Source organism: Schistocerca americana, chromosome 6 (genome assembly GCF_021461395.2).
Source record: "Schistocerca americana isolate TAMUIC-IGC-003095 chromosome 6, iqSchAmer2.1, whole genome shotgun sequence".
Taxonomy (NCBI): Eukaryota; Metazoa; Arthropoda; class Insecta; order Orthoptera; family Acrididae; genus Schistocerca; species Schistocerca americana.
Window position 1 is genome coordinate 572,968,877 of NC_060124.1, and position 16,763 is coordinate 572,985,639.

Genomic DNA, 16,763 nt, shown 5'->3' on the forward strand with positions numbered 1-16,763 from the left:
TCGTTTTACATTTCAAGTTAAAAGTGCTCTACTTCAGTGAATATTTGTGGTACAATTCTAAAACTTGGCTAGATGCTGGGCTATTTACATTGTGCACAACCTGTAATTCTGATGTCATTTGATTTACCTCTTCTGTCCCTAACGGACTCATCATTAAATTTTACGCGACAAAATTTCCTCCACGTGTTAAGATTACATCACTCTCCTTTTTTGACATTTGTGTCGGATGGCCTGTTTATAAAACACGCTACTTTCATCAAGTTTCGGTTTTTGAAGTATACATGGGGCTTCAGGTAGCCGAAAAGATCTGCTGCAGAAATAGCGACTTGTTTACAATATATCAAATTTCCAGAACTGTTTTTTTCCGCCGGCCGGAGTGGCCGAGCGGTTCTTGGCGCCACAGTTTGGAACCGCGCGACCGCTACGGTCGCAGGTTCGAATCCTGCCTCGGGCATGGATGTGTGTGATGTCCTTAGGTTAGTTAGGTTTAAGTAATTCTAAGTTCTAGGGGACTGATGACCTGAGAAGTTAAGTCCCATAGTGCTCAGAGCCATTTTTTTTTGTTTTTTTTTCCTCCATGCCGATCACCGTTCCAGATCATCGCGTTCGAAGCAGTAATAAATGCACTCGCGATTTCACTACGGCCTGAATTAAAAATCATAAATGCCTATTGTCCAGTAATTTTTCAACATTTTTGAATCATCTTACACAACAAAAAACTAATAGGCTATTAGAATTTGACATCAGATTTTAACGTTGCATGCGACGCTCCAAATTGTTGTTTTTGAAATATGATGGATTCATAAAGTTTTAGTTTTAGTTATGTGATGTACCATAGATCATTTTCCCGATTATTTTATCGATATGATGTGGAACAAGTCAGATTAAAAGATATATATACACAAGTGAATAATGCTAATATTAATAGTGTGTTGCCGAAACGTACTTCTACTAGTATCGTGCTTCTGATTTCTGTTTTGTCATCAGTAATTCCAGCTACAGACAGAAAAATTTGGAGGCTTTTCTCCTGAATAAAAGGTCCAGTTATTGAGCCGTCCTGAGCTGAGGTTCAGGAGTGACCCAACAAGTCGACTGCATCAAGATGCCATTTTTCTGACAAAATCTGAATCTGTGCATGGATCATGATATAATGCATTTCTTAACGAGGATTATCAAAAACGAAAAAAGTCGGAGACTGCTAGTGAATCATAGATGATCTTAGAACATGAAACTCCAAATTAGTGCTTTGGTTGTGAAATATTGGTGGATGACTCTAGTCCTCGATGACTTTAGTCCTTCTGGTGAGAGAAAACTCGTGCAAATTAGATATTCTACAGAAAAAAGATCCTTTTTCTGGCGGTGATTAACACAAAAATGGTTCAGGCGTCCTGTTTGAGATGAAAGTCAGTTACTGTTGCAGTAAATTTGTTTTCAACCAGCTTAATCCATCTCAAAAACTGTAAAGCGAAACCTGCACGCTGTGAAACCGAGCTGCCAGACACCGAGGCCACACACAGCAGGAGAGGATCCTCCAGCAGCCGCCTGGCGGGATGAGACTGCCACGGCTGGAGGTGCCTCGCTGGCTGACTGGAAACCCTGTGGACCGCCTGAGGAGACATCAAAGAAAGGGGGGGGGGGGTCAGGCGCGCTGCCCTGGCGCACTGGAGAGCGACTCCACTGCGCCCTCCAGCTCCAGTGGGGTACGTACGAAACCCCACGTCTGCAGCTGAAAAAAACCAGGTGCAGGATGGCGAACGAGCAGTGCACACTACGCAGCAACCGACAGCTTAACGATTTTCCCCAACTCTACCGATGTAGCTAGTTGTTTGTAAACATACTCCCGTAAGCTGAGGACAATGATGCGTCCTAGCTATCCTAGAGCCATCAACAACTTCCGGTGTTTGAAATTTTACTCGTTAGAGGTCATATCTCTACCCTCGACAGGGACGACTCGTTCATTGCAACTATTTTACATTTTTAATAATTCCAAATAATTACTTTTAAACTGTTATTTCAAAAACATGCAGTTCTAATTCTGAAACATGTCAGAATATAATCATTTAAGCTAAAACATGGTAAGAATTTTTCGGATTCTACATTTTTATAATTATGATTCGCCCACTTTTCTCATTACGCCATTGGGCGCAAAACTTTTTAAAAATCCACTTGACTTCTATCTTTCTTTTATCAGTGTACGTTAGTTCCCTACAGCATAACGTAACCTGTATATTATTTCTACATTTTAATGGTACACATATACGTATTGTCTCTCATCTCCAGCAGTAAGAAAATAAAAACATGTATATGGCGATGACATTAAGTATTAACGTTTAGTAGTTTTAGGATACACTTGATAATTACCAAGTATAAAAGCCAAAATTTTTCGTGAAGCAACTGGAGCGGCTTTCCATTAACATTAACTGTACAGCTGTGCATTGCCAGACCCCACTGTAAGTGAAACTGAAGCGGCGGGCCAGACGCCAGGGAAACCAACCCTGAGGCCGGTTGCACACACGGCGGATTTTTCCGCAGCGGTCAATTGACCGTCGCCGCCGTTCCCGCAGTGGTGCACATCAGTAAGTCAGAGCTTGCACATTAAGCGGAAGAGAAAACGAGCGGTAAATCTGCCGTCGGCGGTAGCTGTGTGACCGCCGGCTGCCTCTAGCGCCGACGGTAATTGTACCGCCACGCCCAAAATAGTGGCTAAACGTCGTGATAGACGATGCGGACCAAAGACATGGTAGCGATATTACGAAACGGGCTGAAAAGTAATGCCCCTGAATTTTTTATTCTGTTCTTAATGCTGGTTGAGGTATTACATCACGCATATCATTCGGACGACTTTTCTGCTTCGCCGACGTTAACTGCAACCCGCTGCTGCTTGAACGCTCCGAATTATAGCGTGCAACGAGACGGTGTGTAACGTAACTATGTCGGTAACGTAACTATGTCGGTGCGTGAGAAACACCGTGCTGCAATCGAGATTCGAATTCGGAGAGTTCGTCCACACGTGGAACATCCTGTCCTTCATCATGACACCGCCGGACCGCACACGATCATTGCGGCATCTGCGGCAATCAGACGCCTCGGGTTCTCTGTCCTCGGTCATCCTCCGTACAGTCCCGACTTGGCACCAACCGATTTCCGTCTGTTTCTAGAAGATGAGGAACAAAATCGTTTAAATGACTCTAAACACTATGGGAATTAACATCTGAGGTCATCAATCCTCTAGACTTTAGAACTACTTACACCTAAGGACATCACACACATCCATGCCCGAGGCAGGATTCGAAACTGCGACCGTAGCAACAGCGCGGTTCCGGACTGAAGCGCCTAGAACCGCTCGGCCACTCCGGCCGGTAAGATGAAGAACACCTTCTGGGACTTCAGTTTAGTACTAATGAAGCAGTGCAATCAGAGGTGAGCTTGTGGCTCCGTCTAGAAAGTTATTCTACAGTGACAGTTTCAAGAAACTGGTCTCTTATTGCGAGAAATTTGTTCGTCGTCAGTATAAGTATGTTGAGACATAAATATGTAGACATGAAGAATAAAAATGTAGAATGTTCATAGAGTTTGTTTTATTGACAAAGTTTTAAGGGTTTCCACATAAAAAAATCGGAGGTATTACTTTTCCACACACCCTCGGGTTCCGTCACTGTTTCCTGGCGCAGTATTCGGCCAGAATGTTACAATCCCCTAATGAATCGCAAGCTCTGCAGTGGATCATACGACGTAACGGCTCCCACCAAGTACACTACTGGCCATTAAAATTGCTACACCAAGAAGAAATGCAGATGATAAACGGGTATTCATTGGACAAATATATTATACTAGAACTGACATGTCATTACATTTTCACGCAATTTGCGTGCAAAGATCCCCAGAAATCAGTACCCAGAACAACCCCCTCTGACCGTAATAACGGCCTTGATACGCCCGGGCATTGAGTCAGACAGAGCTTGGATGGCGTGTACAGGTACAGCTGCCATGCAGCTTCAACACGATACGACAGTTCATCAAGAGTAATGACTGGCGAATTGTGACGAGCCAGTTGCTCGGCCACCATTGACCAGACAATTGGTGAGAGATCTGGAGAATGTGCTGGCCAGGGCAGCAGTCGAATATTTTCTGCCTCCAGAAAGGTCCGTACAGGACCTGCAACATGCGGTCGTGCATGATCCTGGTGAAATGTAGGGTTTCGCAGGGATAGAATGAAGGGTAGAGCCACGGGTTGTAACACATCTGAAATGTAACGTCCACTGTTCAAAGTGCCGTCAATGCGAACAAGAGGTGACCGAGACGTGTAACCAATAGCACGCCACACCATCACGCCGGGTGATACGCCAGTATGGCGATGACGAATACACGCTTCCAATGTGCGTCCACCGCGGTGTCGCCAAACACGGATGCGACCATCATGATGCTGTAAACAGAACCTGGATTCATCCGAAAAAATGACGTTTTGCCATTCGTGCACCCAGATTCGTCGTTGAGTACACTATCGCAGGCGCTCCTGTCTATGGTGCAACGTCAAGGGTAACCGCAGATATGGTCTCCGAGCTGATAGTCCATGCTGCTGCAAACGTCGTCGAACTCTTCGTGCAGATGGTTGTTGTCTTGCAAAAGTCCCCATCTGTTGACTCAGGGATCGAGACGTAGCTGCACGATCCGTTACAGCCATCCGGTAAGATGCCTGTTGATGCCTATCATCTCGACTGCTAGTGATACGAGACCGTTGAGATTCAGCACGGCGTTCCGTATTACCCTCCTGAACCCACCGATTCCTGCTAACAGTCATTGGATCTCGACCAACGCGAGCAGCAATGTCGCGATACGATAAACCGCAATCGCGATAGGCACAATCCGACCTTTATCAAAGTCGGAAACGTGATGGTACTCATTTCTCCTCCTTACACGAGGCATCACAACAACATGTATCCAGGCAACGCCGGTCAACTGCTGTTTGTGTATGAGAAATCGGTTGGAAGCTTTACTCATGTGAGCACGTTGTAGGTGTCGCCATGGGCTCCAACCTTGTGTGAATGCCCTGAAAAGATAGTCATTTGCATATCACTGCATCTTCTTCCTGTCGGTTAAATTTCGCGTCTGTAGTACGTCATCTTCGTGGTGTAGCAATTTTAGTAGCTAGTAGTGTAGAATGTTCATAGAGTTTGCTTTATTGACAAAGCTTAAAGGGATTTCACATAAAAAAATCGGAGGTATTACTTTTCAGCACACCCTCGGGTTCCGTTACTGTTTCCTTGCGCAGTATTCGGCCGGAATGTTACCATCTCGTAATGAATCGACAGCTCTGCAGTGGATCACACGGCGTAACAGCTCCCACCAAGTAAATAAATGTGTGGCGTTCCGAGACTGCTGTGTTATCAGCAGGAAACAGGCGTCCGGACGTGACGCAGTGCGGCCTTCCTGACAGGACTTGTTGTTCTGTTTGGCAGCGAGACTGGCAAGGGGGAGGGAGCGAGGCAGGGAGTGGGCAGCGAGACTGACGCAATGGCGAACGGATGTAGGGTGCCAGGATTTGGGCACTTACACGTTAGCTTGCCAAAATTAGTATTAATAATGAAGGGACTGGCAAGGGCATCGGGTCATGACTTTATTTACGGCACTCTCGAGTAGTAAGAGTATCCCCCGCAAGTCTGCATGATTAAGTTACTAACTTAAACCGCTGGTGAAATGTGTCAAAGTTGAGAATTGTAGACTATGAAGTCTGCAGCTGGCCATAGCTCGCCGGGCCGCCGTGGCCTGCAGGTAGCGGTCACCGGAAACGCGGGACAATACGGCGCTTTTGTGGGTAGTCCGGCCTCCGGAGCCACCTGCGCTGAGCAGCACGTGGCGAAGACGGGAATATCGTTTGCCTAGAGGCGGTATGACCGACGCGACCATTGGGTAGAATCTCAAAAATGGCGTTGGAGGGATTTCGGCGATGTTAGGGCGATCGACATTGGCCGAAACTGAGTATTCTTCCGCCGCGTTTTCGTGCGCGTCGAAGACGGGAGAGTTTTGGTGAGAGGGGTCTTCGCCTTGAGCCATCGAGTGGTAAGGACTTGGAGACGGCGTCTTGGCCATCGTCTTCGAAGGGAGCGGACTTCGACTTGGACGTCGGCTAGGTAGAACGCATCCCGCGAGATCTGAGACGCGAATTTTTCCTCTGTGCAGAATAGTGCAGAGAGGGATTTTTCCCGTATTCGAGTTACGGGTTTTGTCAAAAGAAAGTTGGCATCTGATTTCTAACTTGCATTATTCGTGCTGTCCTGTGGGGTGAGAAATTTGAGAAGCAACTTTCAATTGAGATTACCTCAGACTGGGAGTGCTGTGATTCGGAGACGGCAGAGCCATCCGAATCCTCGGTATCTTCACCGTAGGGCCAGTTAGAGTGATTGCCTTCACTATAGGTGTAGGATTTCGCATTTTTTTAGGTCTACACGACGAGGAACAGTGCGGGAGATAAACGGTCTGTATCGCACCATTGCACCAACGCGTGTTCCATGCAGAGTTCTGCGCTTAGAGCTCTTTGTGTGCTCGGAAGCGAGATTTTGACCAGCGCTTAACCACGTCCAACAACTTATATAGTATTCTTGATCTTGTAGTTATCCTTGCGAGGTGCCGAGTATTCATCAACGTAGCTACCAGTAATTGGGGTGCGTAATTGCAAATTAGTGAATGTGCCATTCTCAGGAGTGTGTGGGTGGTCAAAGAAAATTCGGATTTTTGTAATTTCTGTCAATTGTGGGAATGTCAAAATTAAATGCCAGTATTACTATCGAATTTTCGATGTCACTGTAGCTAGCATTTAACCTGCCCCAGCAAGCTTTACATGTACCCTAGTCACTTCACTGCTTGCCCATACGGGAAGGAAAGAAGGTTTGCGATCTTCTGTGTCAGCGACGGACAGATAAGCTTACAGGGAACACTGCCTCTCGCTAGTGCGGCCGCACGAGCAGCTGCCGGCAAACCTATGTCGCGTCCTCACAGTCGGAGCATTCTCGTATAGGTGCTACGAATACGTGCTGCTCCAGTGACGACGATTTTGCTCTTTTTCTTCGGTTGCGCCGTTGTGAAGGAAAAAAAGAGAGGAAGAGGAAACCTGACGTTTGCTGTGTGGCCTGGGTAATACTTGCTGATTCCATAGTTGAGGTGCGGCACCTGACCCACGGCGCCGGTTTTCAATGACTTTCGCCCGAGAGCCTCTCCGCTCCATGGTGGAGCCGTAATAAAAGATGTATATATAAAAAGTAAAAAAAAAGCCGTCACTGCAGCTAGAATCTTCCTTCAGACGTCTGGGTGACCTCTGTAATAAAAATTACCAAAGTGTGAGAACAATAACGAACAAAACTAGGTAAGAAGTCAGCAACGCACGGCTGTGAAGTGTCGCTCGACTTCTACGTAAGCCGGTTCGAATACAGGTGGTGGATGAATTTTTCATTCCCAGAATTTGGCCGGCATGGGCAGCAGAGATGATGGCCTGAAGTAACCGACCACCAGTAGGTGTGCCAGTGTCCTGCACTGCCCAGCACGTCTCTCCGCAGTCTCTTGTGAAGTGACTGTATATGGCGCTGTTGGTGGCGAGACACGCTGGATAGTGAATTTAATCTCGGTGGCGCCGTCGGTGCTGTTCCAGAGAAGAAGGCTGTGCGGTTTGACGTGGGCTTTGCGACAGTGACTTCTGCGACTCGTAACGTCAGCGCAGCGTATGCGACCGCAAATATTTTACCCATGGCCTTTCCTGCCGTCAGAGGAAGCCGCAGCAGTGGAGGAGGCTCCGCCGACCGTTTCGTGATAACACATTTCATCTAGGCTTAGGACTGCGTATGTATTCAGTACAGGGCCACCTTTAAATGTTTTCTACTTTTACCCTTTGTTCTGCAATATTTTTGCTGCAAATGATTAAACTTCTTGCCATTCGTTATAAGATTTAATTTCTTACTCAATTTTTTTGTAACAAAGCCAGACTTTTAAACACCTTCTTGAACCTCTCGGGCAACCTTTGGCTCGCATAAGAGCAACACGTCATGGCATGGAACCAATGCGCCTTTGGTAGGTCGTGGGTGTAGTTGGCACCACATCTGCACACACAAGTCACCTGATTCCTGTAAATTCCAGGGAAGGGAGCGATGGGCTATGACGCCATGTTCAGTCACATCCCGGATATGTTCGACCGGGTTCAGTTGTGGCGAGACGTCTACGACCGTTTGCGTGAGCAAATATCACTACAAAATTTCTGATTATTGGCTGACTTTAAGTTGAGAGTTTGAATAACTTAACTGGAATGGTAACGGAAATAAGACGTTGCTGTGAAACAAAGAACTTTATATAACAACAACATTTTATTTAATTATGAAAATAACTGCTTGATCACTCACTATACTTAATGGTACGGTTATATGAAGTGCTGGCCCATCATCAGTCATACCCTAAAAAATAAAAAATAAAAATAAAAGAAAAACCAGCAGTTTTATGCAACCTGACTATATGTCCTTACTAAGATGATTATAGCAGCCCTCACGCAGAGCGTCTATACTCACCAGAGTCTCAGCAGGGAATGCCTAACCGCCTTCCATCGCCCGGGCTCCACACACGGTGGCCGGAAGGGCTCAGAGAGTCTGCACCGCGGCCATTTGCCAATCTCACGGGGCCTGCTAGCGCGCGGGGAACTTACGCGACTCTGGTCCAGTGCAGTCGCACTCTACTTGATACAATGGTTGGCTGAACTGCATCTCCACATTCAGAGAACCCACAGCAGACAGCCCACGCATACGTCAGCAGACGACCCGCATTTACATTTGCAGACTATACTAAGAGTGGTAATATAACATAATTCCGGATTAAAATTCCCTGAGTGTCGGAAGGGCACCCATGTGTGTTTTGAGCATGTGACTCTTGTAACAAGCCATGTAGTGGCTCACATGGACCCGTTACAATTTCAGTGGTAGTTGCCGATGTCGTGGTGTTAACATTGGCACATGCACGGGTCATAGGGTGCGGAGGCCCACCACTAGGAGTGTTCGGTGCACTGTGTGTTGAGACACACACTTGTACTCTGCCCAGCCTTAAAGTCTGATGGAAGTTCCACCAAAGATGGCCGCCTGTCCTGCTTTACCAGTCTGCCCAGCCTACGACATCCGACACTTGCAATGAAGGGTGGCCGTCCAACCCGACAACGTGTGCACGTGGTTTCATCTCGGTTTCGCCACGTCTTGAAGACACTCACGGCAGATCTCCTCGAACATCCGAGAAGTTATGCAGTTTCCGAAATGATCGTGCGTAGCTTCTGGGACATCACAATCTGCCGTCGGTCAAACTCAGATAGTTCGGGCGCCTTTCCCTACACATACGGACAGCAATCTCACCAACATTACATGCACCTGCGCCTTAGGTGTGTCTGAGTAGCAGTCATTCCTCGCCAGGTGACGCTGCTGTCGCCTGGACGAGTTTATATCGATAGTAGGACGGTGTCCAAAATGTCCTGGCTGATCACTGTGTATTGGTATTACGGCTTTTAAACTTTTGTCCATGTCTCCGTACATTTCTTTCTTATTTGTATGGACAGGCGAATGGAACCATATTTTTAATTTCAAATATATCGTTTACCTTCCTTCAGCCTATTTATCAGAAAGTATATGGTTGTATGTTTCTCATTTAAAGACGTGCTTAGTTTCGTACGGCAGCCTTCGACAGCATCCGTGGTCCTGTTCCGGTGCTTAAAAATATTTCAATCTTCAATTCCTGCACTAAGACTTCCCCTCTACTGTTTGACAATATAGTCTGAGAACTCCGTGACCTTTTTCCACTGGTCATTTCCTCTATTATTAGCGTGCACGCATCAACAACACTGTTTGGTGGGAAATGTGGCACCGCAGCACATATGCTGCAAAACAGTCACACTCCTTATCTAATCTGTTCTCCTCTGTTAATCCGGGTTCATCTATTTTCATCCGTAGACATTTGCTGAAGTGAAAATTACAATTGGAATGCGATGTTTCAGGGAACACTACGAAAACAACTTTAATTGTAGCCATTTCAAAATGTGTCACTCCAACCTTCCGTGATCACCGAGGCCTGTTGTATTTTCATTCCAGAGAAGAGAGTTTTGTATGTATTTTGACTTTTGTCTGGGAGCAAAGCAAATAAATCAGGAAATAGTGTCGTCTGTTCTTCTCAGCTCCCGATGTTAGTGCGTGTGGCGCACAGTTCAAAACAGTTTAGTAAGTTCAAAAAAATGTTCAAATGGCTCTAAGGACTTGGGACTTAACATCTGCGGTCATCGGTCCCCTAGACTTAGAACTACTTAAACCTAACTAACCTAAGGACATCACACACATCCATGCCCGAGGCAGGATTCGAACCTGCGACTGCAGCAGCCGCGCGGTTCCGGACTGAAGCGCCTAGAACCACTCGGCCACACAGGTCGGCAGTTTAATAAGTCACAGCTGCAAGATACTGACACTAATTCCTTACAGAAAAATGGAAAAACTGGGAGTAACAAACCTGAGAGATGATCAGTTTAGATTCCGGATAAATGTAGGAACACGCGACGCAGTACTGATTCTACGACTTTTCTTAGAAGATGGGTTAAGTGAAGGCAAACGCATGCCTACCGCCATTTTAGACTTAGAGAAACCTTCTGACGATGTTGACTGGTAAACCCTTTTTGAAATTATGAAGGTAGCAAGAGTAAAATACATGGAGCGAAAGACTGTTTACAACTTGTACGGATACAAGACGGCAGTTTTAAGAGTCAAGGGCTATAAAAGAGAAGCGGCTTGAAACCCGAGAATGTTTTATCAACGGATATAGCCGCGAAAGCACGCATTAGTCCATAACAAAACATTAAAGCTGCGTTATTTGTTTATATTAGTAATCTGGAAATTGACAGTTTGTATGGAAATGTCCTTGTCGATTGGTTAAAATTATAAGATTCTATCTGATATAATGTAATATTCAATGGCTGCACATTGCCCTGTTCATTTTTGTGATGTGTAAGGCAGTTTTACAGTAAAAGACTTATTATATAGATGTGATCACTTCAGATACATAACATTCAATTAATGTCGCGACAGTGTAGCTGAAAGGCTAGTCAACTTTATAATATCTGCTTTCCTCCATCCTCAAGTATTTCACAAATTGTCTAATGATTATTATATTGTTTTTATGCGTGATGGGCATAAATGTGAAAAAATAACAGATAAAGTTGGTGCAGTGGACAGAGTTTTCGGGTAGCATGCAGGAGGTCGAGGGTGTATTTTTTTATTTGCTAATTTTATTCTGACATTTCATACTGTAATATATACCGTTTCTTAGTTCACATGTAGCGTAAATTTGCAACATTTTGTAACACTGAACATAACAAATACTTGATTCGACAAATAAGAAATAGAGAGTTGAAACAAATAACCTGTCATAGGACAGAATAACTACATAAACAATATTAATTTCGAGATGCTGAAGATGATAGCACAGTACAATAACACAACATCTACTTGTCATTTATACTACATGTAATATGAGCGCTCAGATGTCTCACATTAGCAACCAGTGACAATAATAATGCCCATATTAATGAATGCTTGACCTTCACAATAGAATACGTTGTCAGAACAAAAAATGCTCAAAGCGACCTGCCTGCATGTCCAAACATTGAGCAACCCACGGAATCACACAGCTCTGGACCCTTCGCAGCAAAGGTGCGACCACAGTAACAAAAGCAGCATGAACACGCACTACCAATTCTTCCACATTCGTCGGCTAAGTAGAGTACGCGTGTTCCTTCAGCGGCCTCACAGGAAGAAATACAGCGGATTTAGGTCAGGTGAACGCAGTGGCCATAGAACTAAACCTCCACGTCTGAACGATTTACCTGGAAATGTTGTGTCCAAATACTGTCGCTCATTAATTCCAGAATGTGGAGGTGCACCATCACGTTGGAACCATATCCTCTGGCGAACATGTAGTGGAACATCTTCCAGCGCATCAGGCACGTAGTTTGAGAGGAATGCGTGATACCTTCATGAACTCAACCGGCCAGGCAACATGCAGGGACCTGTTGCCCAATATTCCTGCTCAGACGTTGATACCAAAGTGAACTTGATATCCACAGTCGCGGGTGATATGCGGGTTAACCTCACACCAATCGTGGGCATTGTGCATATTGAAAACACCCTCACGAATGAATGCTGCTTTATCCGACAATATTACACTGTTCACGAAGTCATCGTTGTCTTCCTGTTGTTGTTGGAACCATTCACTGAACTGCTTCCGCTGATGGCGATCTGCAGGATGCAGATTTTGCATGAAAGCATAATGACAGGTGTGCAGCTCACGCTCGTGCGGCAAGTTAACTACCGTGCGTTGCGAGGCACGCAGCTGCCTTGTTACGCTAAGTGTACTTCGCTGAGGTTCTTGGTGTATGACCTCCAGAACAGCTTCCTCAGTAGCTGGAACATGGAGACTCCGTGGACGACCTCTGTCACGAGATGGTGGAAGGAGAGAACCTGACTCCTGAAGGCGCATCTCCGGACAACGAAAAACATTTTTATCTGGATGGCGTCGACGAGGATACCTAGCAGCATATTCATGAGCGGCAACACCAGACCGGTTATCAGATGCACCAAGGACCAGAATCATATCCACATATTCATCGTTTGTGTATGTCATACTGCCACACTGGTTTAGAGTTTTGCAGTGAGAAAATTCGGTACGTATACGCATGTACATTGGAGTCTGTCACGGGCGTGTTACTCCAGTCGCAACTAGTCCCTGTCTGGTGGACAGCGCCTACACTATAAATATGCCATCAGTCCTGCATGATGTTCCACGTAACGCGCATTACCCCTCTGACAGATATTGTTCTGCATGATTCATCCCGACACCGCTAATTGTGAAATGTTCAGTTCCGAATTACAATGTTTTCCTAACGGTAATAGACGTGATGTTTCCACAATACCATCGATAGAATAATAATAATAACAATAATAATGCATTGAGATACGTACTGAACAGCATGCGGTTGCGGGACTCAATACTGAAAGGCATAATTAGTGGGATAACACATACAAATAGTAGCGGAGTTTGGACATTATTCGCAGAGCACGTTGCTAGTCAAAAATGATCAAATGTGTGTGAAAGCTTATGGGACTTAACTGCTAATGTCATCAATCCCTGAGCTTACACACTAGTTAACCTAAATTATCCTAAGGACAAATACACATACCAATGCCCGAGGGAGGACTCGAACCTCAGCCGCGACCAGCCGCACAGTCCATGACTGTAGCGCCTCAGACTGCTCGGCTCATTGCTAGTCCTACTGGTAGTGTAAGGCCCTAACGGAATGTAATGGACCTGAACGAGGCAAGAATAATAGTTTGTAGTAATCTATGGGACCATTAGAGGAGGGTACAAACAAAATAGGTTTCGAATATAGTAGATGAATTGGTGCGAATAATTTCACGCCCACTACGTGGAAAGGGCTTCTTTCAAAGCTGAAAAATCTTCCATTTCTACGATTGTAGTATGTAAGTGCAAATGTTTTGTAGAGGACCCGCTGCAACGCTGTTGACGATTAAGATGTCAGATACCGTACCACCTGGACAACATTTACCAAATAAAAAACACATTCCCCAACTGAGGAGCGAACCCTGAACGTCCTGCATGCTAACCGAAAACTGTATCCACTGCACCAAATGTACGTCACGGTTAATAGGTGTTGACAGAGGTGGTTACCATACATGTACTTACAGTGTTGCCACATTACCACTCTTTAATGTCCTTTTTCTTCCAGATGTACTCGCCGGACGAAATTTTGTGAGAGACATTTTTTTATCGCTGGCATGTGAGGAATCGCGCTGCGAAGCCCGAGTGAGCAACTTTCGCTTCACCCTGTATAATATAGATTGTTGGTACAGTAATTACCACAGCTCCAATAGTATGTATTCACGGTGTGTGAACCACATGTCAAATAATGAAAACAGTTAAATTTCTTCCCTTATTTCGTCTCGTTCGTACAAAAGAAACTTCGGGCACACTATACGATATGGGTATGGATTAACTACAATATCTTTCAGCCTAGCAGCGCGCAACATAACATTCACAGCACATGAACGCATAAAAACTACAGGAGGGAGTAGGGTGGGGGGTGCGCGTGCTTGGTGTTCCTACTAATTGCATTAACTTACACTGTAGGAAGACGGAGCAAACCAGGGCTCCCTGAGGGGTTGCACGCAACTGCACGACGGCGAGTACCGAAATTGTGTTGCACGCTACTATGATGGGCCAACATATTTGATATTGTCCTCGTAAAGAAAGTGAAGTGGATTGGCTCCACAAATAAAATTGAATGTTGAGTTTAAAATCTGAAGTACTTGGATGAATTTGGCTTTAGTTGCCATTATTTCATTCTAAAGGACTGAAACAAATTACTTGAACAAGCACAGCCGAAGTAACACAATGGCAGGAACACACGGAATCCGTTAGAACTCACAAAGATAACTCACCGAAAATTATCAAATTATTACGTAAGACGTGGCTGAGGGACATCAAAGTCATTATATGAAACTACAGGATGTTAAACAACACCTGAATTACTCTCGATTTATTTGCTACATGAACTGCTACTACACAGATGGTCAGACTCACTTGGCAAAATACTCTGACCCGTTTCTTTTTACTTTAGCATACATTTAACAAGATTAAACATCCACGGAAGTTTGAATTTCTGCTCGTTTATCTCCACTCCCAGAAATGGCTCGAACATGTGCTCATGGCCCCGTTACAAAGAAACTTGCATAAAATTCAACTTTATCCCTCAAAAACTACAGTTAAAATGCAGCAGCCTCACAAGAGCGCCTGGTTGCACAAAGTACTTGGAGGGGAACGTCTGCTGTTAGCTGTAGCCGCCTGACACCCTCTGCAGTCAATTATGCCGATGTTTTACTAAGCTGTCAGGCAATCTGTATGCTTAACTTTCTCCATAGGTTATACTTTGGCAAACCCACTACCCATCAGCAATTTTGCTTAGTCCCTCAACTTTCCATATCCCGCCACATCCAAATTTCATACAGTCAGACCAAATGGAAGGGAATAGACACAAAATGTGAAGTGTGACACATTACAATAAATCGAAGATGGGTTCATTCTCATGTGCACACGCCATATTTCATGAGTATTAAATAGAGAAAAACTCTATTACGCCACACAGTACCACAGCAATCAGTCTAGTGACACTCAGAGATCATTGGCACACAAAGCAGCATTCTCGCAGTACTGCTTCATAATGCCAATGAATACTGTCCACTTATCAGTATTATCTCCAGTGGTGTGGTAAAGTGAGATTACATCGACAACGGTAGCACGTATTTTAGCTGAATTGATGGCATATTCTCTATTACTGGCTCAACTGGCTCAACATATCGCCCTACTCATGGTTGGACACTGTCATGTTGGCATATGCCAGGCGAGTTGAGAAGCAGTTGGAGTCCGTCTCTGACAGTTTCCCTGAGGTAACACTTCCCAGTGAGACACCCCAGACTTTAGTAACAGGCTAGGAATTCACTGGCTGGCTGAACCAGTTCCTGCATAGCAACATACAGGACTAGCTGTTAAGAGCAGATTAATTCAGATTCAAGTCAAAAAATATAGTTGGGGAATACCCAACTTTCGCAGGAGAAGTAGGAACCCAGTGGCTATACAGAGTGCTGAGGGTTGTGTGGAAGGAGAACAGAATTCCTGAGGATTGGAAGAAAGGAATTATATCCCCGATCTTCAAGAAAGGGGATAAAAGGAGATGTGAGAACTACAGAGGAATCACCCTGCTATGCCACTGTGGAAAAATCTATGAAAAGATCCTGGAGAAGAGAATAAGAAGCAGTATTGAAAGTAGACTGCAAGAGGAGCAGTATGGTTTCAGACCGGGAAGATCAACAACGGACCTCATATTTGCGGTAAGGCAACTGTAGGAAAGGCACTATTAGTACGGGAAGGACTTAATCTTGGCCTTTTTAGATATTGAGAAGGCGTATGACAGTATCTGTAGGGACAAGCTCTGGGATGTGCTGAACGCAAAAGGGATAGATGAAGAGATAACACGAAAAGTCAGAAAAATGTATGAGGAAAGTGAGAGTTGTGTGAAAGTGGGGAGGGAACGTACTGCATGGTTCAAGCTGGAAAATGGGCTGCGACAGGGAAGTGCACTTTCGCCTTTATTGTTTATTATTGTTATGGATGAAATCCTACAGCAAGTATCAGATGCAATTGGAGATCATAAAATGAAAGCAGTGCTTTTTGCCGATGACCTGATGTTATGGGGAAATTGCGAGAAGGAGGTGCAAGAGCAGTTAGATGTATGGGAGGCAACGGCAGCACAATATGGAATGCATTTCTCTGCAAAGAAAAGCGAAATAATTGTCACAACAAGGAAGAAGAATAGGCCAAATGTGGATATAACTTGTGGAGGGGAAAAACTACAAGTGGTAGAGAACTTCAAGTACCTGGGAAGCATGATTGAAAGTAAGGGGGGAAACGCAATGGAAATAAATGAAAGGTGCAGAAAAGCAGGGCAGTTCTACAAATGCATTAGGGGGCTTATTTGGAGCAAGGAGGTGCCACAGAAATCCAAGGGAATTATATACCGAACCTACTTTGTCCCCATATTGGCATACGGAAGTGAGACATAGGTAATGCACAAAAGCGACAAAAGTAGAGTACAGGCTAGTGAAATGAAGTTCCAGAGGAGCAGGTTGAGTGTAACAAGA

General features: G+C 45.0%; 1 protein-coding gene across 1 annotated transcript in view; it reads left to right on the forward strand.

The window, feature by feature from the left end:
- LOC124619782 (poly [ADP-ribose] polymerase tankyrase-1-like) overlaps positions 1-16,763 on the forward strand; it is an 88,593-nt gene that overhangs the window by 26,788 nt on the left and 45,042 nt on the right. The window lies entirely within an intron of this gene.